The sequence below is a fragment of the Canis lupus genome, chromosome 27 (genome assembly GCF_048164855.1).
Source record: "Canis lupus baileyi chromosome 27, mCanLup2.hap1, whole genome shotgun sequence".
NCBI lineage: Eukaryota > Metazoa > Chordata > Mammalia > Carnivora > Canidae > Canis > Canis lupus.
In genome coordinates this window covers 21,551,858-21,579,803 of record NC_132864.1, presented here as the reverse complement: position 1 = coordinate 21,579,803, position 27,946 = coordinate 21,551,858, and the positions used below count along the sequence as shown (strand labels likewise).

Below are 27,946 nucleotides of genomic sequence, written 5' to 3'. Positions count from 1 at the left end.
GAAGCCTCATTAGAAACCTGAATAAATACATCAAAAGTCTGAATCTGAATGATCTTTCTTTCTTTTGTTCACCTACCCGTCATATGTCCTAAAACAGAGGCTACAACTGGATTAATTACCATCCAATAATGAGCCTTTGTTCACCAAACCACTTAAGCAGTCAGCTTTCCTTAAGCTACTGTTATCACAAACAAGTCCAAAATGGCCGTGGCTTACAACAACAGACATTCATTTGTTGCTGATACACATGTCATCTACAAATTGGTTTTAGCTCTGCCAACATCTTCTTTACTCCAGAACCAAATAAGGGCAGGCCCATTCTCAGTCATGAGTTCGAAGGAAAAGAGCAAGTGGAATCACTGTTGGATCTTAAAATTTCTTTTCAGGCAGGACTTCCACATCTGCTGAAATTCCATTGGCCATAGAAAGTCGTATGGCCAAGTATGACATTAGTAGGGCAGAGAGGATATTTATCCCACTAGAAGGGACACAAGAAAGGGATGTAGGGAGGGGTCCATCAACTAGAGAAGGTCTCTAGCACCTAGTGGGTAGAGACCAGAGATACTGCTCAACATCCTACAATGGATAGGGCAACAAAGAATTATATAGCCCTAAATGCCAAGCAAATATTTTGAATACTTAATATAATATAACACCATGGTTCTCAATTTTGTTCCCCAGGGAACATTTGGTAATGCCTGGGGGGCATTTTTGGCTGCCATAATAGAAGAGATGCTACTGGCTCTTAGTCCATAGAATAGCCAAGAATGCTGCTTAACATCCTATAGTACATAGGAAAGTCCTCCACAACAATGAGTTATCCCACTAAATGTCAATAGTGCTGAGATTTGATCCCATATCCCACTAAATGTCAATAGTGCTGAGATTGAGAAACCCTAATCTACCACAAAAGGCAACTAGGCTGCTTTATTCATTCATTCATTCATCGTCATCAGAGATTTATTGAAAGTCTATTGAGTATCAGACACTGTGCTAGTCCCTAGGAATAAAATAGAAGTAAACATAAGTACAATTCCTGCTCAAATGGATTTTATAGTTCACTTGGAGAGGCAAACATTAATCAAAGAATCACACTAATGAGTATTTCATGACAAACTAAGATAAATGAAAGAATGGAACAGATTCTCCAAGAGTTTATTCTCTGAGAGAGATTAGGTGAGCCTTTCACATGAAGTGACAAGAATTATGTAGGATGTGTAGGAGTTAAGTAGATAAAGAGGACAAGGGAGTTCTAAGCATAGACATAGAAAGGAACATTTTTCTTCTGGAGGAACTAAAAGGTCAGTGGAATGAACACAGAAAGTAAAGAGTGAGTGGTGTATGATGTAGCTCATAAGGACATCAGGGACCAGATTATCCAGGGCTATGTATGAAGACCAGTTTAGAGAGTTTGGTTTTTCTCTTATGAGTAGTAAGAAGCCACCAACAGGCTTTAAGCAAGGAATGAGTTATTCATTTTGCATTTTTAATATATCACTCAAGCTACAAGGTGGAGAATGGCATAGAGGGGGTGTAAAGGTGACCCAAGGAGACCTGTAAGCTGTTACCATAATCCAGGTGAGGGATGGTGGGAGCTCAGTTGAGGGTGGGGGGAGACAGAAAACGCTGAATATACCTGAGAGCTAATTGGGACGTGGGATGGGAAGAGGGGAAATGTATTCAGACTACCTTCTAAATTTCTAGCCTATATAACCAGATGGATGGTTATTATGCTCATTGAAACAAGAAACACTGGAGAAGGACCAGGTTTGGGGGCAGGGGAGTAGGAAGACAATACTCTCTATAATAGAATATTAACTTAAGTTGTCTTTGAAGCAGCCAGGTAAAAATATCAAGAAGGCAGCTGGATATTCATATCTGTGATTCAGAGGGCAGGCAAGGGATGAAGTTATTAATATAAGAATCATAAAATATAGATCCTCAACCCTGACATTGCAGCCTTTGACTTGGACCCCAATCCCTGGCTTCATCATTTGTGGCTGGTTATCCTTGACTAAATGGCAGTAACCATAACAACTCTATAAAAATTGAACCACTTGTCTGTTTCCCACAGAATTCAATCATTCATTCAATGGTTTTAGATCTTATCATTTGTGACTGGTTATCCTTGATTCAATGGTGGTAGCCATAACAACTCTACGAAGATAAAACCACTTACCTGCTTCCCTTAGAATCCATCCATCCATCCATTCATTCATTCAACAGTCTTGGATGTTATTGTCCTTGTGGGCTGATGATACAGCAGTAAATGAGAACAAAAAAGGTTATGATCCTTGTAGGCATTTGATATTTTATGACTTCTTTCTTTGTGTGGATTGCTGAGAACATCTGACCCTTGTTCTTTCACACCCAGTTTGGAATACATCATCCCACACTGAAGGAAATGCCTGAAAATGACCTCAAAATTGTAAGAGGATAATAGAACTACAGCATTTCTACCTTATGTTGGTAGGATCCATTCAGTTCACTCATGTAAAATAGATTTCTTCACACATGCCAACTTTAATTGATTGGTAGTGGCTGCATGAAGGGGTAGGTACAGAATAATTCAGCTGGAAAAGTGATCAATTAGTGATGTCTGCCAAGGATTTGATTTGGGAGAGTGGAATGCAACATGCCCACAGTTCTGATCTCAGATCATCCTTTTTATATACTGCTGAATTCTATTTGACAATATTTTGCTAAGGAATTTTGTGTCTATGTTAATGAAAGATATTAGTCTATTATACTTTTATAATGTCCTCATCAGATTTTCTTGTCAGTTATGCTGGCCTGATGATACAAGTTGGAAACAATTCTCTTCTTTATTTTTTTTTTAATTCTCTTCTTTATTTTCTGAAAGAGTTTGTATAACCTTAGCATTATTTCATCTTTAAATATTTGATAAAATCGGCCTCAGTTGTAGGGGATAGAAGACAAGGAGAAGTTTTAAACTGTGAATTCAATTTCTTAGATTAGACACAGGGCTATTTAGATTTTCTATTTCTTCTATTAATTTTGGTAATTTATATTCTTCAAGGAATTTATACACTTCATCTGACTTGTCAAACTGAACCCATTCATTTAAAAGGTGAAGAAACTAAAGCTTAGATAGGACAACTGGCATACCCCAGGTCTTATAATAAATGAGAGATCAAATATATACTCTGGTCTTGAAAGGCTCAATTGCTCTCAACCTACAACATCCAGATTTATCTTATTTCCAAAGCCACAGGGAAACTGTCTACGGATCTTTCCAAAAATGGCACACACACATTTTAAATGCCCACATGCTCCAGTATTTGGCATAAGCTAGGAACTTGGAGATAAAAAGCTGTCCAGGGTAAAAATCACCTACATTAGCATCAAACTGGACCCTTAGACTTTAATCAATCATATCCACCAAAGTCTGAGGCTTTTTGAGAAAACTCATGGATCAAAAGAAAAAGAAATCATTCTGTTCAGGTTGCCCTGGGAAGCACCCAGTCCACCTTTCCCCCTGGGTGCCCTCTGTTCAGTGTATAAAGCCAAGCTGTCCACGCAGATTATTTCCCTCTGAGTCTGGGCCTGGTCACTAGAAGACAAAGTCCCTAGGGAGCTTCTCTGCCTGACCTGACCTACTTAGATGTGTCATGCCTGATCAGAGTGGGAGTGAAGCTAATGGGAATGGACAAGAAGGCAGGCTTGGGGGGGCCCAAGGGAGATGCACTCACAGAACCTGGCTCAAAACATTTCTAGGAGAAAGTCTCTCTATAGGAGAAGCATCTGTTAAATCTGACCACATCAGTAGCTTGCCTGAAAATATTCAGCAATACCCTTGTACACTCATGAAACAGTCCAAATTCCTTAATATGGCCTCTATGGTCCTGCATGGACCAGTTCATGTTTCTTTCTCCACCCTTCCCCTGATCACTGTCTTCTTTGAGTGAAGTAGACCTACTTTCAGTTTCAACGTGGCAACAAGCTCCCTCATCACTCAGGGCCTTTGTATAGGCTGTTCCCTTTGCCTAAAATATATTCTCCTCCTATTTTCACCTGGCTTGTCCTATTTGATCTTCAGGTCACAGCTTTAAAAATCACATACTCCGATAGCATTATCCAACACCACAGGTCTGTGCTCCTTCTTGGGTCATTTACAGTCCACTGCACTCACTCTATGGCCACATTTATATGTTGCTTTGGAATAGATTGCCTATCTATCTACCAGTATCTCCCATAATGTGGCCTCTCCCAAGTCCCACAGTCCTATGACTAACTGCCTTCTTGACATCTTCACTTTGATGCTTATAAACACATGAGACTTAACACGTCCAGTACTGAGCTAATTCCCCCTCCCAAACTGTCCCTTCCATCTCAACAAATAGCATCTCCATCTACTTAGCTGTTCAAGCCAAAAGGCTCTAACTCCTCTCTTTTCATCACATTCCACATCTTAACCATCACCAATTTACTTTATAAAACATTTATAGAAGTCTGGCACTTCTCAACACTTCAGTGCTGACTAGATCTGAGCCACCAGCACTCCTCACCCAGATTATTGCAATAGGCTCCCAACTGGCCTCACTGATCTGCCTTGCTTCCCTAAGTTCAATTTCTAACACAGCAGCCAGAGGAATCCTTTTAAGACAAAAGTCTTTGCTTATATCTCCCCATCCGACTCACAAACTGAAGAAGTCCTTGCAATATCCCAACAGGATCTGACTCCAGCTACCTTCTGTCATCACCGATTCCAGCTCCTCCTTCCTCATTCCATCCAGCCACTCTGGCTTCCCTGCTGACCTGGAACATGCCATGCATACTCCTTCCTTACGGTCTATGTGCCTGTCATTTCCCCTACCTGGAATGCTATTCCTCCAGATGGCCACATATTTCCTTCTTCCATTTCTTTCAGGTCTCTGTTCACACATTATTTTACAAGTGAGGACTCTCCTGGCCACCCTTATGTAAAATGGCAACCCCTTACCAATCCTCCACCTCCTCCTACTCCTCCATCCTCTCTTGCTCTGTTTTAGTTTTTTCATAACACTGATAATCTCCTGACTCTATTTACCTATTTATTTCCATATTTACCTATTTATATATTTTAATGTTCATATTTACCTATTTATTATTTGTCTTCCCCTCCCCCTGGAATCTAAGCTCCATGATAACAGGGACTTCTGCTTTTTCACTACTGCAACCCCAGTGAGTTGAAGTGTCTGACCATGTTGTTGACTGAAAGACTTTGACTTCTGGCAGCATGGTATGTTGACTGGTATGGACAACCCCCATGCCACAAACATAATATCAGGACAAAAAAGAGATCACACAGAGTCAGACTCAAAAATAAGGAAAAGAACATCCTAAGAGGTCAGAAGTGAGAAGAAACCTGACATTATAGCAGTAAGTTCCAGGTAAAAGCCGGGCCATAAGGAGGTATCAGACCTAGAACACAGGCCCCAAGAGGTGGAGGCCGGCATTTTAATGGTGTCAGGACAATAGGAGACATGGCCTTGGGGCCATGCAAGGAGAAGAGCCGGATGGGAGACCCCTGCATAAAAACATACTCTCAAAGAGAATAAACAACCTTCCCAACAGCTAGGAAACTGCAGACTAATGTGCTCTCTGTCTGGGCTCTTGGTGATCTCTTACCCTGAGCTCCTCCCAAGCAGATCCTGAAACAAGGACTTGGGTTCAGGTAGTTTATTGAGGAGGTCAATAAATTAGGGAGCGTATGAAAGCTAGGGAGAAGCAGTGGAAGTAAGAGAGAAAAAGGAGGAAAGCCAGTAATGGTTGCATAAGAAGCAGATTACTATTGGGGGAAACAGACTTGGTTCTGCTGGAGACCCCTGGGAGACTGTAGAACACACCTTGGAATTGTCCCATGGAGGGTAGGGCATGATACATTTATCCACAAATGTGCATCCCCCAATCACTGAGGTTGCTCTGAGAATGTTAACCTCTCTTATGCTTAAAGGTTATACCAGACCTCAGCCAGACAAGGTCTTAGGCAGAGAAGAAGAAAAGCAATTGGGATAAAAAGCTGCCAGCAGCATGCTTGGGTATGTCTGCAACAAAGGAAAACTCTTGCAGATAAAAGGGATATAGGATGGGGTATCTTCTATGATGGGGAGCAAGTCCCTGGTAAGAAACTGGAAACCCAAGCATCATGCACCATGGCACAGGAGCCTGGGTTTTATTCTTCCCATGTGACATGGAAATTCTCAGCCAAGAAATTAACATAAATATAAATCTGGATTTTGAAGCTCTTGAGGCCCAGGAGGAGCAAAAGCAAAAACACCATGTAAAGATGGAGTCCATGACCAGGAAGGTCTGCTGGGGCTTCCATCCATCTGCACTAATTCCATGGATACTGAGCCAGACCAAAGGAAATGACCAATGGAAAGAGGACAGCTTGCACTCCTAGTGTGGGGATGCTCCTACGTGGATACGGGAGTTAGAATGAACAGAGAGGAGGACAGTGAGCTCACTAATGACGTCCCCAAAACACACCCCAATGATGAGATACTACTACACACCTATTAGAATAGCAAAATTACAAAACACTGACAATATCAAATGCTGGAGAAGATGTGGAGCAACAGGAATTCTCATTTATTGCTCGTGGGAATGCAGTATGGTACAGCCACTTTGGAAGACAGTTTGGCAGCTTCTTCCAAAGCTACGTGCACTCTCACCATACAATCCAGCAAATATGCTCCTTGACAGTTACCACACTGAGTTGAACACTTATGTCCACACACAAACCTGCACACTGATGTTTACAGCAGCTTTACTCATAACTTCCAAAACCTGCAAGCAACCAAGATGTCCTTCAGTAAGAGGAATGGAAAAATAAACTGGTCTGTCCACACAGTGGAATATTATTCAGTGCTAAATAGAATTGAGCTATCAAACCATGAAAAGACATAGAAGAACCTTAAATGCATCTTACTAAGTAAAAAAAGCCAACTGGAAAAGTCTACATATGGTATGATTCCAACTATATGACATTATGGAAAAAGATCAATAGTTTCCAGGGATTGAGTGGGGGAAGGGATGATTAGGCAGAGGGGGATTTTTAGGGCAGGGAAAGCGTTCTGTAGGATACCATAAGGGGGGACATATGTCATTATACATTTATGCAAACCCATAGCATGTACATCACCAAAAGCGAAACCATGGATTTTGGGTTTTAATGATGCATCAATGTAGGTTCATCAGTTATGACAAATATACATCACTGTGGCCAGGGGTGTTGATATGAGGAAGGCTGTGCAGGTGTGGGTGCAGGGATATATGGGAACTCTCCTTTCTCCTCCATTTTGCTATAAACCTAAAACGGCTCTAAAAAAATAAAAGCTTATTAAACAAAGCAAAAGAAACCTCCTCTTCTCTCTCTGCTTCCCACTTCAATCAGAAGAAAAAGGGGCTGGCAAGTGTGGAGTGCAGCGGAGAGAGCAGACCTAAGTACAGCCAAGGCCAGGACACAGAAGGGGAAGCTCAGAATGAAATCTAAGATTGAAGCTGAAAAACAGAATGGTGTCCAGGTTCTTGTTAGCCCAAGAAGACTGACAAGTTATGGAATCCAACTGACTTACCAGGTAGCAGGAAGGTGGGATGTGGGTGGGAGGTGTACCAGAGACTGGCCTCATAGTAGTTACTCAGAAAAGTAAAACAATTTCATGTTCATTCCTCAGTGAAAGGAGACTTCCCAATTAAATAAGCTCCAGTGGCAATTTCTGAGCTCTCTCTACAAATCAGATCAATTCTCCCTTAAGGATGCACATGTGCATGCACGCATGCGCACACCCACCCACCCACCCAGCTACCCACGACACACACTGTTGAGAAAGGCCTCTGTGACTGGCAACATCCCAACACGTGTTCTGGTCTTTCTGACAGAACACAGGGCATTTTAACAAGAATATTTTCTGGCTCTGCTGAGAAGCAAAGTATCAGTAACAATCACAATCACAAAATCTCACACTTCTATTCCATTTTGTTTCAAGAGGTTTAAAACGCTTGGCAGACTTTAATTCATTAGCATGTGCATACATACTCTCCAGCTGTGAGAGGAACTGCAATTAGGAGGTGCTCCTGCCCACATCTGCTATGGTGCAATAAGATACCTGTCAGTCACGTGGTCCTCTCAATCATTCCTGAACTGTGTCGCATGAATGTTCCACAAGGATTGAAACAAGAACTCCCTTCAAGGCTTTCTATGTCACCAGTGGCCAAAGGGCTGCCATATTGGTTCTCAGCCTTTATCTACAGTGGTTTCTTACCATCATTCTGACTTGGGTCTCACAGCTTCTAGAGATGTATAGAAAAGATTGCCCAAACCCCTAGAGAAAAGTTTTGTAACAAGAGTAAGGATTATTATGTTCCTGATCCCAGCTGTGATAGTGAACCTCTCCTCTTCCCCCACAAAGCACAGTAACCCTTTTAATTAAAAACTTGGCCAAGTGCTGGAAAAATGCCCTGATTCTTACCACTTTAGAGAACCAGGGAGACAGATGGAAATGGGTAAAGGAGAGCTTGCTCATCTGACATGTTCCTCCCATTACAGGACTTTTGCAAGGGCTGCTCCCTCTGCCTGCAACACACACAGCCCCTCGTTCTCCTCCTCACTTAATTCCAACACCTTTTTCAGATTACAGCACAGGTCACTTCCCCAAGCATAGAGCAGTGCACTTTGTTGGAGCCGTTCTGACTTGTACATATTGTTTGCTTTGTAACAATTTACTTAGTTTTGAGATCTAACTTCCATGAATACTAGAACCATGGAAATTCTAATCAGCAACACAGCTCTAGAATATAGCAGGTATACTCCTGGTACACAGTAGATACAAAATAAATATGTCATGGATAAATCAACTAATCCTATTTTACAGAGAAATACAAACACATTCAATAAATATTTGTTGAATAAATTAACCAATATCTTTAAAACTGTCAGAATATTAGCACTTACTTAATAATAGTATCTACTTCATAAAGTAATTAGGAGAATTACATTGTTAATGCAAACAAAACTCTTAAATAGTACCTGGCACATAATAAGCACTCAATAGATATGAGTAATCTTATTATTAATATGTTATTCCCATAATAGTAAGATACTTTGAATTATGATCTAAAGTGGGTTTTCTCCACATTTTCTGGTAACTCAGCCCTTCTTTCAGCATGGGCAACATCTCTAATGTGGAATCAGAGACCCACAGGGATCCTGAGCTGCACAGCTGGTAAATGGCAGAGCTTGGATACCAACTCACATCTCTCAGGCTCCAAAACACTAGCACGTAACCCACTTTCTCTCAAACTATCTAGCAATGATCAAGTGAACAAATACAACTTCAATGTTATTCATTCTGAAACATCAACTTTTAAAAAGTTTGTCCCCTGAAGAGTACGTATTACATTCCTGAAGAATCACCACAATTAGAAAAAGCACCTAAAATGATAATAATCTCACACCTTGCTAAGAAATAAATTCTCCCTTTTTATTATAACAAAGACAATGGTGTACCGATGCATTATTGGAAACAATTATCTCTATACTTGGTTTGGGCTGTAGCTCACCAGAAGCTGCTGCCTCAGCCAATATTACTTAAAGGCAGTGATTTTTTTCATTTTGTTTTAGTCCTGTGAAATGTATTTCAAAAGGGAACAGGAGACCCTATTTGAAAAATCGATTACATATTTCCATTTTAATGTAAACATTTAGTGTCCAACACTCTGCCTCACCATCTCATTAGCCTTTGAATGCAAGGCACCACTGCAGACATTTATTTCAAAACCTTTTTTTCAACCCCCCACCCCCACCTCAATCAGAGAAAGCGAATTGAGCAAATAGTTACCCTGGCAGATAGTTGATTAAATGCAATAATTGCGAAGATAGTTGGGGTACAAACTTCCAGAAGAAATGAGAAAATGTAAGATAGCTTTAAATCCATCTTCTCGGGGCACCTGGGTGGCTCAGTGGTTGAGCATCTGCTTTTGGCTCAGGTCTTGATCCCAGGATCCTGGGATCCTTCCTCTGTCCATGTCTCTGCCTCTCTGTGTCTCTCATGAATAAAATAGATAAAATCTTCAAAAAAAAGTAAAATAAATTCATTTTATCCTGGGACCTGTTGTTTATTTGTATTTTTAGAGAAGCTTTCTCTAAAGAAGAAGCTTGCAAAGCTCTGCTTTGCTAATATTACACCCTCAAAACAATAATAGTAAATAAATAAAATGGATTTTATCATGGTCCATTTAGGCCCTAAATGACCAAATACCCCTACCCTTTTTCTTTACGTTGAAAAGTTACTTCCCTGAGGTTACTAGAAAAGGCCCTTTGGAAATCCATAAGGGTCTGAAAGGAGAGTGTATTTGAAGCCCACACTGGGTTTAAAATCCATTCCCCCTAGTGAGCTGGTGTCCTGTTTCCAAGCCTGAGAGGGCAGCCAGTACTCCTCCTGAGAAACCACCAGCCTGTCTGCGCAGCACAACCAGCACACCAGGTACAATTGAGGCAATTTAAACTGAGTGCAAAGTGCTCCATTTCAGGCTGAAATCACGCCAAGGTGTCCCGACAAAAGCTACATTCAGCACCTCCAATTCCACGTTCCATTCTGCGCTTTGTATGCCATTATTACCCAGGATTCCAAAAGCACTTGGCAGCATTAAAGGAGTCAGGAAGGACAACAATAGCAAGGAACTGCTTGAGGACACAAAGCTGGAATCACAAAGAAGGGAGCAGCCAGAGATGTCAGCAGAGCTCTGAAAACAGATATGGCTTCATGAGTGAGAGAGAGGCTGGGTTTCTGGAAAAAGGCAGATTCAACCTGGTGAGAACTAGATCGTCACAGACTGCCGATGGGTGCACCTCGTTTCAGCCACTTGGGAGGGCTATTTGGTAGCACTTATTAAAACTCAAAGATGCATGTGTCCTAGGATACAGATATACCTCTTCCTGGCATCTATCCTAGAAGAGGATGTAAATGGATGTAATGTGCACAAGGAGGGATACACAGAGATTTTCAACAGAGTTGCCTGTAATAACCAAAAGGTGGAAAATGATCTAATATCCATCTACAGGGGAGGAATCACAACGTGGAAGGCCAGGTGAGGGGCTATGCCCTGAAACTTTGAATACTTATGACAGTCCGTGAGAGGATTCTCTGATTATTCTCACAGGGCAACTAAGGTGCCAAGATGTTAAATAGCCCTGTCCAGGATCATCACGTACACAGGTGTTTAAACTCAAGGGGCAGCCCGGGTGGCTCAGCGGTTTAGTGCCACCTTCAGCCCAGGGCCTGATCCTGGAGACCCGGGATCGAGTCCCACGTCGGGCTCCCTGCATGGAGCCTGCTTCTCCCTCTGCCTGTGTCTCTGCTTCTCTCTCTCTCTCTGTCTCTCATGAATAAATAAATAAAATCTTAAAAAAAAATCTCAACTTAAAAAAAAAATAAAATAAGCTCAAGCCATCTAGCTCCAAAAGTCATATTGCTTTTCAAGGAATTTTAAAAATGTATTTTTTCCCTTTGAACTAAAAAAAAGCAAGTTGCAAAATGATACACCCAATATGCACCCACCAGCCAGAGGCTCAGCTTTGTGGCCTATGGCCTCCTACTTCCTGAAGAGTATGGAATGGACTTGGCCAACACCTGCCTCTCACTCACCTCTTCTTCTGTTTTCCAGGCTCACCATTCCCTTTGGAGAGCACTGTATTATACATTTAGATATGTTCATACACTGTTAACTATCAGGTTTGTGGTCCTGGAGGCCCTTTTGTCTTTTTAGGATGTGTCTTGTCCAAAACCAAAACCAGAAGTGGGAGGAGAAAGTACATAGAATGATTCAGAGAGTGGATTTTGGGGTCTACAAAAATCTAGGTTTGGGAAAAAAAAAAACAGAAAGCTAGGTTTGAATATGTCTCCATCTGTGTGTGCTTGGGCAAGTGATTTCACCTTTGTGAGCCTTGTTTTCCTCATCTGTAAAATGGGGTTGTTAACAGTTTCTACTTCACAGGTTGTGAGGATAATGTATAGGCAATGCTTAGTACAGTTCTGGTACTTCATAAGCCTCTGTCTGGTCTGTGCCTTAGAGGATGATCACATCTTCCTATTCCTTCCTTCTTGGGGAGGCACCTCACTCCATGCAAAGGTGGAAGGGTAGCAAATTCAGTTTAACATGTAACATTTACTGACTATATCAGACCAGAGGCATTTGCCATCAGGAGCTATCTGGTATACAACACCTCCTCCTCTTAGCACACTGATTTTCATTTTTCCCCCATCAAATTCCCATCCAGAGTAGTCCTGAGATAAGTACCCCTAACCACTATGGAAGGTGTAAGGGGAGAATGACCCAGGTCCCTCTGGCCACACACTTTCTTGGGACTTGGAATCTGGAGCCCATGACTGAAGGACATAGAGATGATTAAAGTCATGAACTGATTACTGCTGTCGATCGTTTGCCTCTGCAAGCCTGCTCCTCTAGGCCATTATTCATTCCATGTACCCCCATATCCTTCTAATATATTCTCTTTTAGTTGAAAAAAGCCAGAGCCAGGTTTCTGTCCTTTGCCACCAAGAAGCCTGGCTCATTACACCTGCTGTGCACAAGATGCTGTAGGTACAGAAACTAAAGACACTAGTAGTCCCGGTGCCCAAGCTGTCCACAGCCTTGCGGAAAAGTCTGGAGCACTTTCATCAGGTGCTTGGTTACGTAGTAACCTCTCTTTCCACCTCCCCCCGTACAGGCAACATCTGTTAGAACCGAGATGAGAGAGAACAACAGAAGAGCCATGACTGGACCAATGGTATTTGACTCCTCTCCCTACTCCACCCCTATTCCAGAGACCACAGACCATACCCAAGCTTGGTCTTATGGGTCTCTTTAGAAGTCTGGCTAATTAATGGCTGTAAAAGCAGTTTGAACTTTGTAAGCCTTTTATAATGTGCCTCACTTAGATGTAATGGGCTCAAGATTGCCTCTGGCATCCTCAAGAAAATTAAAAATCCAGTAGGCAGTAGAATTGCCCCAACGTGGTTTACCTATTACTTTTATTTTTATTATGATGGCAAATAGTGGCATTACTAATGGTACCTTGGACGAGAAAGCCTTTCCGGGGAAGGCCTTGCTGTTTCCCTACATCCACAGCATGATTTATTGGTCCTCCAGCCAACAGCATGCTGGCTCTTCCTGCATGATGTCATTTAACTCTTGCCAGATGGAAGGGAGTTGGAGGGTTCCCTAACACGTGGAGTCGATCCTAATGTGGGGCCACTACAAACAGAGACACCATTCCTTACCCTCCAGCTTGACAATATTAGTCCTAATTGGTATTTGTCTAATCCTTGGCTTTGGACAAGCAGGTGTCTTGCTTTTGTGGGCTGGGCAAGACTTGGTATTCTGGAACTCTGGGCTAGCATACAGTGCAGAAAGATGGCAGTGTATAAACTGGGCAGAAGAGGCATGACTAGTAATAATCACAATCATAACGCTATCCATCAGGACCTTTAGTTGCAAACAATCAAAGTACCTCTACCAGTTTAACAGAAGAAAAATTTTTAATAATATCAAGAATTTCCTGGCATCTCCAGTGAGGGCCAAAGAATCACGATCAGGAATGAAACCCAATCTATATCCCTTCAACAAAAACAACTGCTACCACTACTTCTCACAGACACCTCAGCTAATATCAGTAACTCTGGGTGTGAAACATCACTCTCTGCCCCTGCTGCCCCTAAAAAGCTGGGTGTGGTGTGTCTGCCATGCTCACTCAAAGATGGATTCAGCTTGTACCTGCTGGCCAGCATCGCCTACTGCCAAACTGAATTTTTGCACAGGTGAATCAAATTGGTGGGATTAAGTCAATGGCATGCCAAGGGCAGTGGGAGTGGTCTGCAAAGAGGTAAGAGACTGTATGATTAATAGAGAATTTAAAAGCAAAATAACAAAACCAACTTTAATCACTCTGCTTTAATTATTAGCATGAGCCAATAATTCCAAATAAAGTCAATGATACAATACACCTTCTGGATTGGGCAGACCATACCCATCCCTCCTCCTAAGTGGGCTGCTGGATTAGTTCACATTTCTGTAGGTGCCCCACCTACAGGACAGAGGGTGTACCTGATAACAACAGAACCTACCTCATAGGGCTATTGTGAAAAAATAAATTGATATTGTAAGGATGTCATTTCTCCTCAAATCAACCTAGAGACCATAATCCTGATCAAAATCCCAGCAAGTTTTCGTTTGGGTGGAAATTTATAAGGTAATTCTAAAATATGCATAGAAAATCAGAGTCAAGATTATTCAAAGTAGAACAAAGTCAGTTGGTTTTCACTACTGGATATCAGGATATTATAAAGCCAGAGTAATTAAGGGAGCATGCTTTGATACAAGAAAGATAAATAGACCAGTGAAATAGCATTGAGAACTCAGAAACAAATCCACACATGTAAAGACCCTTGGTTTATAACAAAGGTGCCACTGAAGAGCAATGGAGAAACAATGGCTTTTTCAATAAATGGTGCTAGGTCAATTGGCCATCTATATGGAAAAATCTGAATCTTTATCGCTATATCATACTATACATAAAAATCAATTCCAGTGGATTGTAGATCTAAATGTGAAAAGAAAAAATAATAAACATCTTTGAAGACAATAAAGGAGAATATCTAGAGTTTGAGGTGGGTAAAGATGTCTTAAACAAGATACAAAGGAACTTGGGTAGGTGAAGCCTCATTGTGCAGGTGGTTCAGAATGAGAAAACTCGTAAGTCAAAGCCCTTGTCTAAGTTTTCTCCCATAAAGTTTCACAGCCTTAGAACATTTTTAAAATCTCAGAATGTGCAGTCTGAAGCATTCCAAAAGAGGGGGAAATTTCCCATGATGCTCTTCATGGAAAGCATCTATGTCTAGGCTACTTTTATAGAGGCAGTAACTATGATATCATATATAGTGATTGTTGACTATGTGCCAGGCACTGTGTAAAATACTTTGCAATCATTTTCTTATTTACCTATATTTCAGCCAGTTGATGCCTGCAAGTCTGTCACCATGGAAGTCAACACAAGAAAATATACCTTTCAATCTTTCTCTGCTACCTCCTCCTTTAATATCTAAACTTCTTAATTTATAAAATTAAGACTCAAAGAATTAATCAAGAAATGTCTAAGCAAATGTTTTGTACTGTATTGTTTTATTCAATTTACAGTAAACCTTAATAAGAATTTGATAACTTTAAACTTACAAAATATATTCCAATTCATTTCCTTATAGAATCTCTATGAAATAGCTATGGCAGGCATTGTAATCCCCATTTTCCACATGGGTAAACTGAGGCATACAAAAAACTCCTATTAGGGGCTGCAATCCATGCTAAACATTGTAAGCCACATCCAGCATGAGTGGAGGAATTGGCTAGTTAGTTTTGCAGAGGCATGCTCAAGTGAAGAATGGAATTACTGTATCTGGGATTTCCTCCTTAGAAGTAAGTAAGTGGAGAGGATGGGGCAGGCGCGTGCTGAGCCTTCACTTCAATTACCCTAGCTGTGAACCTGCTCACCTCATTCCTAAACGTGGTCCTCCTGTCTCTAGCTTTCCTTGATTCCACACAGCTCATGGCAACACTTTCAGATTTATCTGTCTATAACAGAGCTCTGATATGTCACTTCCTTGCCCCTAAACCATCAACAGCTCTTCACTTTTTAAAAAATACAGTGTTTGTAATCAAACTCCATCAGAAATAAATCTTAGCTCAAATTTTAATTTCCTTAGCTCAACAGTAGCACTTACTAATTCAGTATTTTTGGTCTACTTACTTAACTTGTCTGAGCCTCAGTTTCTTTGTCTATAAAATGGGGATAAGATTAGAGTTGATGAGGGGGGTTGTAAAAAGAGAGATTTTAAGTATAATGACTGAGTGCATTGATGTGCTGGTTTTAAAAGAGAAAAAGAACATTTGATTCAGTTAACAATAAAAGCTTTCTTTTTTCCCCTTTCTTTCTCTTTTTTCTTTTTAGATCTTGCTGTGCATCAGTTCTACGTTCGCACTTTTCATGCAGGCCATTAGCAAATCTGCACAACTACCCCCTGAGGTTAGAATTACTATTTTCTGCATTTTTATATACACAAGGAAACTGAAACTCAGAGGTGTCACCCAGCTGGTAAATGGTAGAATTTAGTTTTCAACTCATATCTCACTGAGTTTTAAATTCATACTCTTCATTGCTATACTGGGACCATCAACATCAAAGTCACCTGGGAGCAGGAATTGCAGAAATGCAGAGCTCTGTGCCCTAGTCCAGACTGTGAGACTTCCAACAGAATTCATTCTCATCTCATTTTTCTTGGTGGCTGGGAAAATGGCTATGTAGCTAGAGTCTATTTTCCCTGTCCTTTTTGTAATTAGATTGTCATGTGACAAGTTCTAGCCAGGGCAATGTGAGCAAAAGTAACAGATGCCAACTCTAAGCCAAGGTGAGTAATGAAATAGATGCATTTTCTCTAGCCCCTCCCACTGACTAGAACCTAGACATGGTAGGAACTTGATCTTGACCAAGGAGAGGAGGACAAGTTTATAGAAGTCAGAGGAGCCTCATGATGGGAGAAACCTGAGTCTCTACAACTACCCTAATCTTGGTCACTTCAGAAGTAGAAGTCATTTATTGGGCACATAAATCTATAATTTGAGCAGGGATTGATGGGGATGGCACCACGTGGGAAGGCTCCACTGGACTAGAGAGTCTACTTCTGTAGTGAATCATGCCCGTGGTAGGAAAGTTGATTCCGGCTCTCAGCCTAAAGCTTAGCTGGGGCTGACTACCAGGAACCTTAGCTCTTCTCCACAAATGCTGCTTCACAGGCTTCTGGGCTCCCAGCATGGTAGTTGGGTTTCAAGAGTAAAAAGCATTAGTCTATAGTCTCTTAGGGGCTATGCCCAGAAACTAGCACAGTGTCACTTTCACAACATTCTGTTGGTCAAAGCAGTCACCAAGACTGTGCAGATTCAAGAGGAGGGGACATCAACCTCATTTCTCAATGAGAGGAGTGTCAAATACATGGTCATCCTCATCCACATCTCATGAAACAAGTATACCTACCAATAAGGAACACTCACTTGGATTGTAATGTGTGTGGGAGAAGTAGGTTCTGTGTTCTCTAAGTCATGCTATTATGGGGCCATACAATATCTTAGCCCTTTGCCATGACAAATACTCCTAGTGAATCAGAATGGAGACTGGCGATAAAGAATCTACAAACAAGCAACTTGATGGCTTCATGCATTCCAGAATTTTAAAGCCCACTCTGCTAAGCAACATGGCTACTCCATTCAGTTTTTGACCTCCCAGTGACTCTGAGATAGATAAGCTCTTTTATGTGATTGCTCATGGGGTTCACATCTTCCAACAATCTCTCCAAAAGTTTAGCCTGAAGATTCACCACCTCACTAAATCCCACTTGGAGATACTCAGAAGGGCCTTGGGAGTTCACCTAGTGAAACCTCTTTGGTACAGAGGCCCTAATACTCTAGGATTACAAGGATGCTCACATCAATGACAAAAATTCCAGAAGTCCAGGTAAAAGGAAGTGTTTTCTGAATGTCTTTTTAAAGATGTGGTTGAACTATTTCAGAAGCGTGGAAAAATCAGAAACTGAAAGTCTAACAGTGTTGCTTAGCTGAGTGGATCTTGAATACCACAGATACAACATTAATTAATAGTGAATCACTTTGTGGGTTACACACATTTTACATAACAGGGAACTGGCTCCCCATACCAACATGTTAAAACTAAGCAAGAAAGTTGCAGAAAAGGGCAGCAGTATTTAGAGCAATTAGTGAAGACATCCAACCAACACAATGACAGTTTTTAGACAAACATCTGGTTATTCAAGGCCCTTAGCACCTGGGGAAGGGAATATCTTACAAAATCAAGTCTCTGATTCAACAACTTTCTCCTCTTCTTAGTTTAGTTCTGTTTGAATATTTAGCTTCCTCATGGCTAATATTGGGTCCCTGCAGACTTAATTTGGCAATCTTCCTCAAAAGAGATGGTAATACTAGCCCTGTGAGGTTGATAAAAAGATTAAAAAAGATAATAGAGATGTTCATGCGATGAATATTCGCAATGAAGATCCATAGAACATGCAGTACAATGTTTAGAGCCACATTCTGCATGGTAAACAGAAGTCCCTCTGATTCCTTCTCATTTTGAAGAAATAGCTTCTAAACCAGGAAGGGCAGCAATTATGAGCTAAATGTTTGTCACTCCCAAATTCATATGCTTTGAATCCTAACTCTCAATATAATGGTATTATGAGGTGAGGACTTTGGGAGGTGATTAGCTCCTGAGGGTGGAGTCTGCATGAACAGGATTACTGCCCTCATAAAAGGGACCCCAAAGAGCTCCCTCACCCCTTCTACCATATGACACCGTAAGGAGAAGTCAACCATCTATGAACCAAGAAGCCGATTCCCCCAGACACCAAATTTGCCAGCACTTTGATCATGGACTTACCAGCCTCCAGAACTGTGACAAATAAATGTTTTATCCACACAGTCAATGGTATTTTTGTTATGGCAGCCAGAACAGACTAAGACAGCAGCACATTGATGTTTGGTTTGGTTAGGTAATGCCTTTTTTCTTTAATTTTTAAATGAGATTCCAACACAAAAATCAGAAAGGTTTTACATGAAAATTCAGGTTTCTGATTTCTTCTAAAGGAACAGAAGAAGCTTTAGAAACACAGACCACAGCTCTAAAACATGTTGCCTACAGGTATGAGTTTGAGAACTAGGACCTCATACTGTTCTCTTTCATCAAGTTTTGTCTCCTAGGCCTACTTTCCTGAGCTCTAAATCATCTTCTTAGACTGGGAGAGTGAATAGGGAGTTTGTTAAAAGCTCTAACATCATCATGAATTTTGAATGGAGACAACTGTCTTTGATTCTTAGCCAGGTGCTAGGTACATGCACTGACAAAAGATGTGCTAACAGCAAGTGTTGCTAGAAAAGATAACGCATCTTCATTATGGCTTGCTTAGCCAATTAGCACCCAGCCAGAAAACTGCTTTCAAGGTCATTGTGTTTTATTTACCTATTGATTTGGTAGAGCCCTACTAGGCTCAGAGCACCATGTTCTGTCCTACAGAACATAAAAAATTGGCAAGAAAGAGACATCATCTGGCTAACCCCTGTTCACTGTTTAAGTCTTAGTATTTTTTTAAGATTTTATTTATTTATGAGAGACACAGAGAGGTAGAGACATAGGCAGAGGGAGAAGCAGACTCTCTGTGGGGAGCCCAATCCTGGGACTTGATCCCAGGATCCAAGAATCATAACCTGAGCCAAAGGCAGATGCTCAACCACTGAGCCACCCAGGTACCCCTAAGTCTTCATATTAAAGAAAGTCCCTTCCTCCACAAAGCCCTCCCTCATTGCTCTAACTAGGTTAGATATATACTCCTGAACTTTTCCTTTGTTACATTCCATGAACTTGATCAATGTCTGTATCTATCCCCTTCCTTCAGTCCCTTATGATGTCCTTTATTTGCTGCATCTCAGTTCCTAACACAGTACATGATATCTGTTGGGCCCTTCACAATATGCTGAAAGAAAGAATAAATGAACAATTGCATGAAAAAATGAATGAATAAATGAATGAATGAATGACAGAAGACTTGATGTTTATGCAACTAATTGCAATAGAAGTGAGGAGTGGGGCAAATGTATTTATTGGTCAACTGGTCATTTGTTAAACATGTTAAATATCACCCCTGAATACAGAAGACTTAAATGTCCAGTGTATTAATGGCTATAATCAATTAATAGCTATAATGATTATGAGCTGATAATTAGAGTACTTTGCATGAAAGAGGCAATTGTCTCCCAGTAAGGAATTCTGGTATGAAGTTCCTTATATAAATTAAGCTCCTGGAACATAATAGGTGCTTAATCCATGCTATAATAGTTCTTATGAGAGCCAAGATTTATAATATTACACCTGTTATCCTCACTGCTATACTCTCAGCACAGAATCTGCTACACAGTGTTTAATAAATACCAGGTAAATAAATTACTTAATTAATGATGAATTAACAATATTAGCTTGAGGATAAAAGTTAGTCTGATCTCCTAAGGGTTGTTTGGATCAGCCATAAAGACCCTGAGAGTATTCTGGGATACTGAGGGTCAGTGATAGGAAGGTCAGTTCTCAGCCTGGGGAGGAGTGGAGGGCACTCCAGGATCCCAAAGGCTATGATACTTATCTAGTCTTTTTGAGGGTCACGCCCAAGGCATTTGCTACAAAGGGCAGCTTATCTCTGGCAGCATAGGAAACTGAGGGCCGGGATCCCTGGGTGGCGTGGCGGTTTGGCGCCTGCCTTTGGCCCAGGGTGTGATCCTGGAGACCCGGGATCGAATCCCACGTCAGGCTCCTGGTGCATGGAGCCTGCTTCTCCCTCTGCCTGTGTCTCTGCCTCTCTCTCTCTCTTTCTCTGTGTGACTACCATAAATAAAATAAAAAAAAAAAAATTAAAAAAAAAAAAAAAAAAAGGAAACTGAGGGCCCCAGATAAACCCTGAGGGTGAGTGAACAGACCCAGAGGGGGCTCCTGATTAGAGTCAAACATTCTGAGATTTGCAGTGGTTTCAGGTCTGACCCAGGATATTTCAGACTTCTCCAGAGAAGAGTCTCTGGATTTCACATAAAGCTGCAGAGCTGAGAGGCTGGGAGGTGGGAGGAAGAGAGAAGAAAAGGACTGGAGATGGAGAGCAAATAATGGAAGCACAAGCGCACGCACACACACACAGATGGACAGGAACAGAGAAACAAGAGACCCAGAGTCAGAGCAAGAGCCAGGACAGAAAACAATCAGAGGCAGAAACTCACAGAGATGCACACAGCAACAGACCCAGGAAAAGGGAGAGACAGAATAGAGGCAGAGGGGGCAGAGTCTCAGAACATTCATCCAAAGAGATGACATAAAATAGAGAGAGTCTCAGAGACACAGATGGACTAAAGAAGGAAAAACACAGACAAAGATACAAATAAATGTGGGAGATTAAAACAAAATAAATCACAGAGACACTGAACAAGAGGTGCACAAGGTGGAGAGAGAAGGAAAGGTAAGGATGCAGAGGAATGGAATGAGTAGGTAATCCTGTAGATCAGCTCATCTGGAACAGTTCTTTGCACTTGCCAGAGATTCTGATTCTGTAGCCCTGGGGAGGGCCTGGGCACTGTAAATTTTAAAAACTTCCCAGGTGACTCTCATGCACAGCCTGGCCTGAGAACCACTGCTTAAAACAAGGGTTTTGGTCAGTGGAAGAACAGTGTGAGAGTTACATGGGCTATTTGCTAAAAACTCTTGTCTCTTGGGCCCTTCTGGAGCTATGAATAAAATCTATGAGTGTGGGGCCCAAGAACGTGTATTTTTACATGCTTCTCTGGGGATTCTGAGGCACACTTCCGTTTGAGAAATATTGTCCTAATCTGGTGGATTGAGAGAAGTTGCACACACACACACACCCTCCTCAGAGCATGCTTGGTAATGGCGTCCCCATGGACTGGGACTGGTTTCTACAAAACCTCCCTTGCCCAACCTGTCCTTGTTTGTGGAAATACAAGATTCAAGGTCAGAAAACCACATCATAGCTCTGTCTCTTAAATGCTGAATGGCTCCAGACATGTCACTTAACTTCTTGGAGCTTCTTAATCAATACAGTGAAGTTAATAATCTCAGCTCTGCCTAGCCAACAGGCCCTTTTGGTAATGAAATGAGATATAAAATGTAAAAATACTTTACAAGCTGGAAAGCACTATAGTGCTATCATCATTGTCATTATTAACAGCATCATCATTATTAATAGGTGTGGCATCTTTTTCCAACACCCATAACCAATTCTCCAACTCTGAAAATACCTGGGTGTCCAATAATTCAACTACAAATTCAAGGGCTCCTCAGGTTTGATGATTTTCTAGAATGGCTTACAGAACTCAGGAAAGTGCTATACTTATGACCACAGTTTGTTATAAAGGATACAAATAAACATCCAGATGAAAAAGTACTTAGGGGCAAGGTCCAGAAGGAGCACAGGAGCCTCTGTGTCAATGGAGTTGGGATGTCCCATTCTCCCAGCATGTAGATGTGCTCGCCAACTTAGAAACTCTCCACATCTTGTTCAAAAGTGTTTATAACTTACTCTCCAGCCCTCCTCCGCTTCCCAGAGATAGGAGAAGCTGAAAGTGACCAGTCCCATCAGGAGGTTTTCTAGGGGCTCCCCGTTGAGTCACCTCATCATCATAAACTCAAATGTCTAGAAAGAGGAAGAAATTTATAAATAACAAAAAGCACCCCTATTACCTTGGAAATTCCAAGGGTTTTAGAAGCTCTGTACCAGGAACTAGGGACAAACACCAAATATATATTTTATTCTACCGCAACATGTAACAGTCACTGAGTGCCTGAAATCTTCGAAGTGCCCTGATAAACACTTCATATGCTTTATTTCATTGATTCCTTGAAATGATTTTATGACATGAAAATATTATTATTATTATTATACCATTTTATGAATGAACAAACTGAGACTCATAGACATGTAGCATTTTTGCCCAGGGTCACAATGCTGCACCCACTTACAAATAAGTAAATGACAGTTTCTTTATCATATATCTGAAAGGAATATCAAAGACAAGTCCATATAACAATCTTTCTCTATAATGAGAACCACTAAAAGTTCAGAGAGATTAGATGCCTGACCAAGATCATAGAAAAAGTCACTGCTATATCCTATTCAAACTACTTTAAACAAATTGCAGTCATGACTGACAACATGCTTGTGGATGTAGAAAATTCTAACGAATTCACACATATAAAAATCTACTAGAATAAGTGAACTTAGCAAAGTCATGAAGTACAAGTCAATATATAATTTAAATAAGTTTCATTTCTACGAGCAACATTAAAAAAGCAAAGTTAGAAAAACAATAGAATTTACAAAAGCATCAGCAAAGATGCTATTTATTTATTTCAATAATTAGGAATAAATTTAGTGAAAAGGTACAAGATCTCTATACTGAAAGCCAAAGAAGAATGCTAAAAGAAATTAAAAACCTGAATAAATGAAATGATATACCATGTTCATGAATTAGAAGACTCAATGTTGTAAAGATGCCCATTCTCCCCCAAATTGAATGCAATCCCAATCAAAATATCAGACTGAAAATTAATAAACTAATTCTAAAATTTCAGGAAAAAGCAAGAGACCTATGTAGTTTGCTAGGACTGCCATAACAAAACATTACATATTGAGTTCTAGAGGTTAGAAGTCCAAGACTGAGATGTTGCTAGGACTGGTTCCTTGTGAGAGCTGTAAGAGAAAAATCTGTTCCACATGTCTTCCCTAGCTTCTGACAGTTTGCTAGCAATCCTTGATGTTCCTTGGCTTGTAGAAATATCACCCTGATCTCTTTATATTCACATGTTCTCCCCAGGTGTATGACTGTATCTAAATTTCCCCCTTTTTAAAGGACACCAGTCATAGTGGTTTAAGATCCAACCTACATAACTCATTATAACTTAAAAACCTCTATAAAGACCCTATCTCCAAATAAGGTAACATTCTGAAGTAATGCAGGTTAGGACTTCAACATATGAATTTTGAGAGGATAAATGACAACCTAGGAAAGCCAAGACAATCTTGAAGAACTTACATTACTTGGGATGCCTGGGTGGCTCAGTGGTTGGGTGTCTGCCTTCAACTCAGGGCATGATCCTGGAGTCTCGGGACCGAGTTCCACAACGGTCTCCTGCAGGGCGCCAGCTTCTCCCTCTGCCTCTGTCTCTGCCTCTCTCTCTGTGTCTCTCATGAATACATAAAATAAAAAGGTATAAATAAATAAATAAATAAATAAATAAATAAATAAAAAAGGAATACAAGTATCACTGGCATGGAATAAAGATTCTAGAAATAGATGCATATGCTATAGTCAATTTGTTCTCTACAAAAACACTAAAGCAATTCTATGGAAAAAGGAGTCTTTGACAAACAATACTGGAATAACTAGATACTCAAATGAAAAAAAAAAAAAGAATCTCAATCCCTATATCACGTATACCAAAAAATCAATTCAAGTTGACTCCTAGATCTAAACATAAGAATTAAAACTATAAAATTCCTATAAGGAAACATGGCAGAATATGCTGTAATAAGCAAACTTTCTTAGGATACAGAAAGTACTAACCATAAGTTCTTTTATTTTTTTTTATTTTTTTTATTTTTATTTTTTTAAAATTCATAAATTGGATGCCATAAAAATTTAAAACTTCTGTTCATTCAAAAGACACCATTAAGGAAATTAATAGGGAAGCCATAAACTAGAAGAAAATAGTCATAATACATGTGTCTGATAAAGTACTTGTTTCCAGAATATAAAAAAATTCCTACAACTCAATAAAAAAAAGAAAAATAGTCTAATAAAAATGCTCAAGAAATCTTGAGCAGACCCTCCACAAAGGAAGATAAACAAATAACCACTTAGTAAGTGAAAATGTATCAAAAGTCATCAGGAAAATGCAAATTAAAACCAGACTGAAGGGATCCCTGGGTGGCGCAGCGGTTTGGCGCCTGCCTTTGGCCCAGGGCGCGATCCTGGAGACCCGGGATCGAATCCCACGTCGGGCTCCCGGTGCATGGAGCCTGCTTTTCCCTCTGCCTGTGTCTCTGCCTCTCTCTCTCTCTGTATGACTATCATAAATAAATAAAAATAAATTAAAAAAACAAAACAAAACAAAAAAAAAACCAGACTGAAAAAACACTACATGTCAATCAGAATGGTTTCTAAAAATCTAACCAACATAAAATGTTGGCTAAGATGTAGAACAACCAAAAGTTCCAAACATTTCAAATGGAGATATAAAAATATACAACCACTTTGATGGAAGAGCTAAAGTGTTTTGTAAAATGAAACATACATCTATTCTGTAACCCAAGGAAACTAATTTTTAACAATTTCCCAAAAAAGAAAAACATATTCATACAAAGACTTGTACATGTTTTATTTATAAAAACCAGAAATTGGAAATAGCCCAGGTGTATAGTAGTAGATAAATAGGTAAATAAATCGTGTACATCCATACAATGGAACACAATACAGTCATAAGAAGGGATAAATTGCTGCTTCATTCAACCAATTGAATGACTCTCACTGACATAATGATTGGCCAAGAGAAGACAGACATAACAGAATACATACAGTAGGGTTCTATTTTATATGAAGTTCAAAAATAGGCAAAATGAATCTGTAGTGAGAGAAGTCCAAAGGAGTGATCACTTCTGAGTTGAGTATTGACGGGAAAGAGGTATGATGGTGCCTCCCAAGATGCTGTGAATCTTCTCTATATTCACTGGAGAATGATTATATGTTTAAGACTTCTACACTTATGTTATCCCTCAATCAAAAAAATCATAAATATCATAGCAAGTCTATCTCACATTTTAAAAAATAAAAAGCCAGTACTTTAGCACCATATAAAATAAATACCAAAATACTGGGATGGCATGTTGGTCATGATTTCAATTATTACCCATGAAGGTGACCATGTTTGCAGGTAGCTAAGAACTGAAACGGTAACACTTGTGATTTTGTCAGGAAAGTGCAGGGCGTTGGAACCCAACCAGCTCATCAAGGCAGCAGTGGTTTCCCAAATGAGAAGAACTCACGACCCTAATTAGAAAGTGGGACATTACTGGAGCCCACCTATGGGAGGATTCAATCCATATACAAATGTGTCGCTAGGAAATGAATGCAAAGCCATGGCAGTGAGTGCTCTCCATAAATGGCAGAGCAGCAGAAATGAAAATACTTTTAAAAATTAAATGGATGCAAGTGCCAATAAAACAGTATGGTGATTACTGACCTTGGAAGGGCTTGAATTTGGGTTTACTGGTGCAAGATGGGGCTGGACAGGCCTGGTGCCTGTCTTCTTAGGAGCAAGGTGATCAGCCAGGTAGCAAGCAATGATAGTTTAAGGTGTCTCAGATCTCATTTAAGGAGGAAAGCAAGGACCAATTGGGTTCATTGATGCCTGCATTTACTAATTTCTATTCACTGAGCATTTACTATGCACCTGGTATACACTTTAGACAATTTATCATAACAGTTGTGGGGTTAGATTCCTTGGACTCAAATACTGGCCCGAGAGCTTATTAGTATGTACCTTGGCCAAATGACTTAAAACCTCTGTGTCTCAAATTTCTCAGTGTAAATAAGACATAATAGGGTTAAGCCTAATAAATGATATATAATAACTGTGAAGATTATCTTATGAATGAATCCATGTAAGGAATGCTTAGAACAGTACCTACTACATACAAATGACAACTGTTTCTGTTAATGCCTCCATTTTCATGGATTGCAGATGCACAAGCACACAGATACACATACACACGCATACACACAAAAGAAATGCAAAAGAAGTGGCCAACACATGAAATCTGTTTAATATTCATTAGTTGAGTACATAATACATGCAAACCCTCATGCTGGGAATGACTGCAGTGATGAACAGTAGATGCCCTTGAGGAGAAAAGAGTCTAGCAGAGAAGTCACAGACAAGACAAGCAATTGCAATACAATACGGTGGACAGATGTAATAATAACACAATGAGAAGAATGATAAAGCCCTCTGTAGGGAAGAGGAGGGTGGAAATGAGAAAGAAATTAAACTGAGACTTGAAAAATTATGAGAGTTTTCTAGTTGGTTGGGGAAAGAGAATTTTAAGCAGAATGAAACAAATTTTAAGTTTAACCTAGAGGATTCCAACTCTAGCATGATAGTGTGAGCAGCTCTGTGAACCCACTTCCCTGACAGATTGGTGAAAATTATTTTAAAATTTTAAACCTCTGCAAATGGTCCATACACCAAGTAAAGAAACAGTTATTCAAGAAATCCTATTAAAACTAGGTAGGAAAAGTGAGGGTCAGTGGTATTTGAACTTAGACTCATACCTTCCCTCCCCTTGCCCAGCTCAGCAAGATAGAAATTCCACTCCAAACTGGAACAGTCAAGAACACAAGCTTCCTTCTCTCCCCAGTTCCCAGTCAGAGGGCTATCTTCCTGAAAGGAGCAGGACATCAGCATTTCTCATCTGGCTGCCTGTTGCTAAACCTGTTGCTAAAGCTAGGTTCTAGTGAAATGCAGCTGAGAGGCTTCTTCTGCACAGCCTGCTGGTGGGACAGAGGCTCCACCTTGAGCATAGCACTGCTGGAAATATTGGGGTCCTGAGCACCCCTGCCCTAGTTCATGAGGTGGGGGAGGGGTTTCCATGGTGGGAGAGGCAAGCCAAGGAGACCTGGAACCTCCAGAACAGAGGTGTCACTCAGAGTGAAGTGCAGCATGGTCTACTCCCAATATCATAGTCACTTACTCAAAGGTCATACCCGGGGAAGAGAAGTAGACCAGAGCAAGAAGGGCTCTTAGTTTCTTCCCAAAGCAACCAAGTCCACTTACAACAGTCTGAAGGTCAAGCCTAAGGTGTTTTAAAAAAAAAACAGTACAGGTGGCGAAAAGCTACTGGGCTTCATTGGGCTATTGATGGATTCACTGGAGGTACAGGCTAAACCATAGGCCAGCTAGTGTAGTTTTCTTTTGCTGGAGAAAAAAGGAAAAGACATGTGGGAGGATTTTGTCATTACAAATTTCAAACACTGACCTCAGGAAGCATCCCTTCAAAAGAGCCCAGGTTTAATTGTATCAGTTTGTGGAGCAATTTATGCCCTAGGGCATTATTGAAACCTGCTTAAATAGAACAATTAATGGAATTGAAGATTTAGTGTGGTCAGGGAAAGAAACAAAGGCAGCTCTGCCAAAAGCACTGTCATTCTAGTGTGACTCTGGGCTTATTCCAGGCTGCCCTCTTTGATGATAAGCATCATTCACTGCAACAGGGAGGCGGACAGA

The 27,946-nt window shown here is 40.5% G+C and overlaps 1 long non-coding RNA gene across 3 annotated transcripts; it reads left to right on the top strand.

The window, feature by feature from the left end:
* The first annotated feature begins 10,636 nt into the window (after positions 1-10,636).
* Positions 10,637-18,923, top strand: LOC140619401 (uncharacterized). 3 transcript variants are annotated; one of them, XR_012019297.1, is made up of 3 exons: positions 10,637-11,091; positions 12,731-12,790; positions 16,004-18,923. It is a non-coding gene; the product is annotated as an uncharacterized lncRNA (long non-coding RNA). The 3 variants fall into 3 exon arrangements; XR_012019296.1 differs by lacking the exon at positions 16,004-18,923 and adding an exon at positions 15,012-15,434; XR_012019295.1 differs by lacking the exon at positions 16,004-18,923 and having other exon boundaries at positions 12,731-13,006.
* Positions 18,924-27,946: the final 9,023 nt, after the last annotated feature.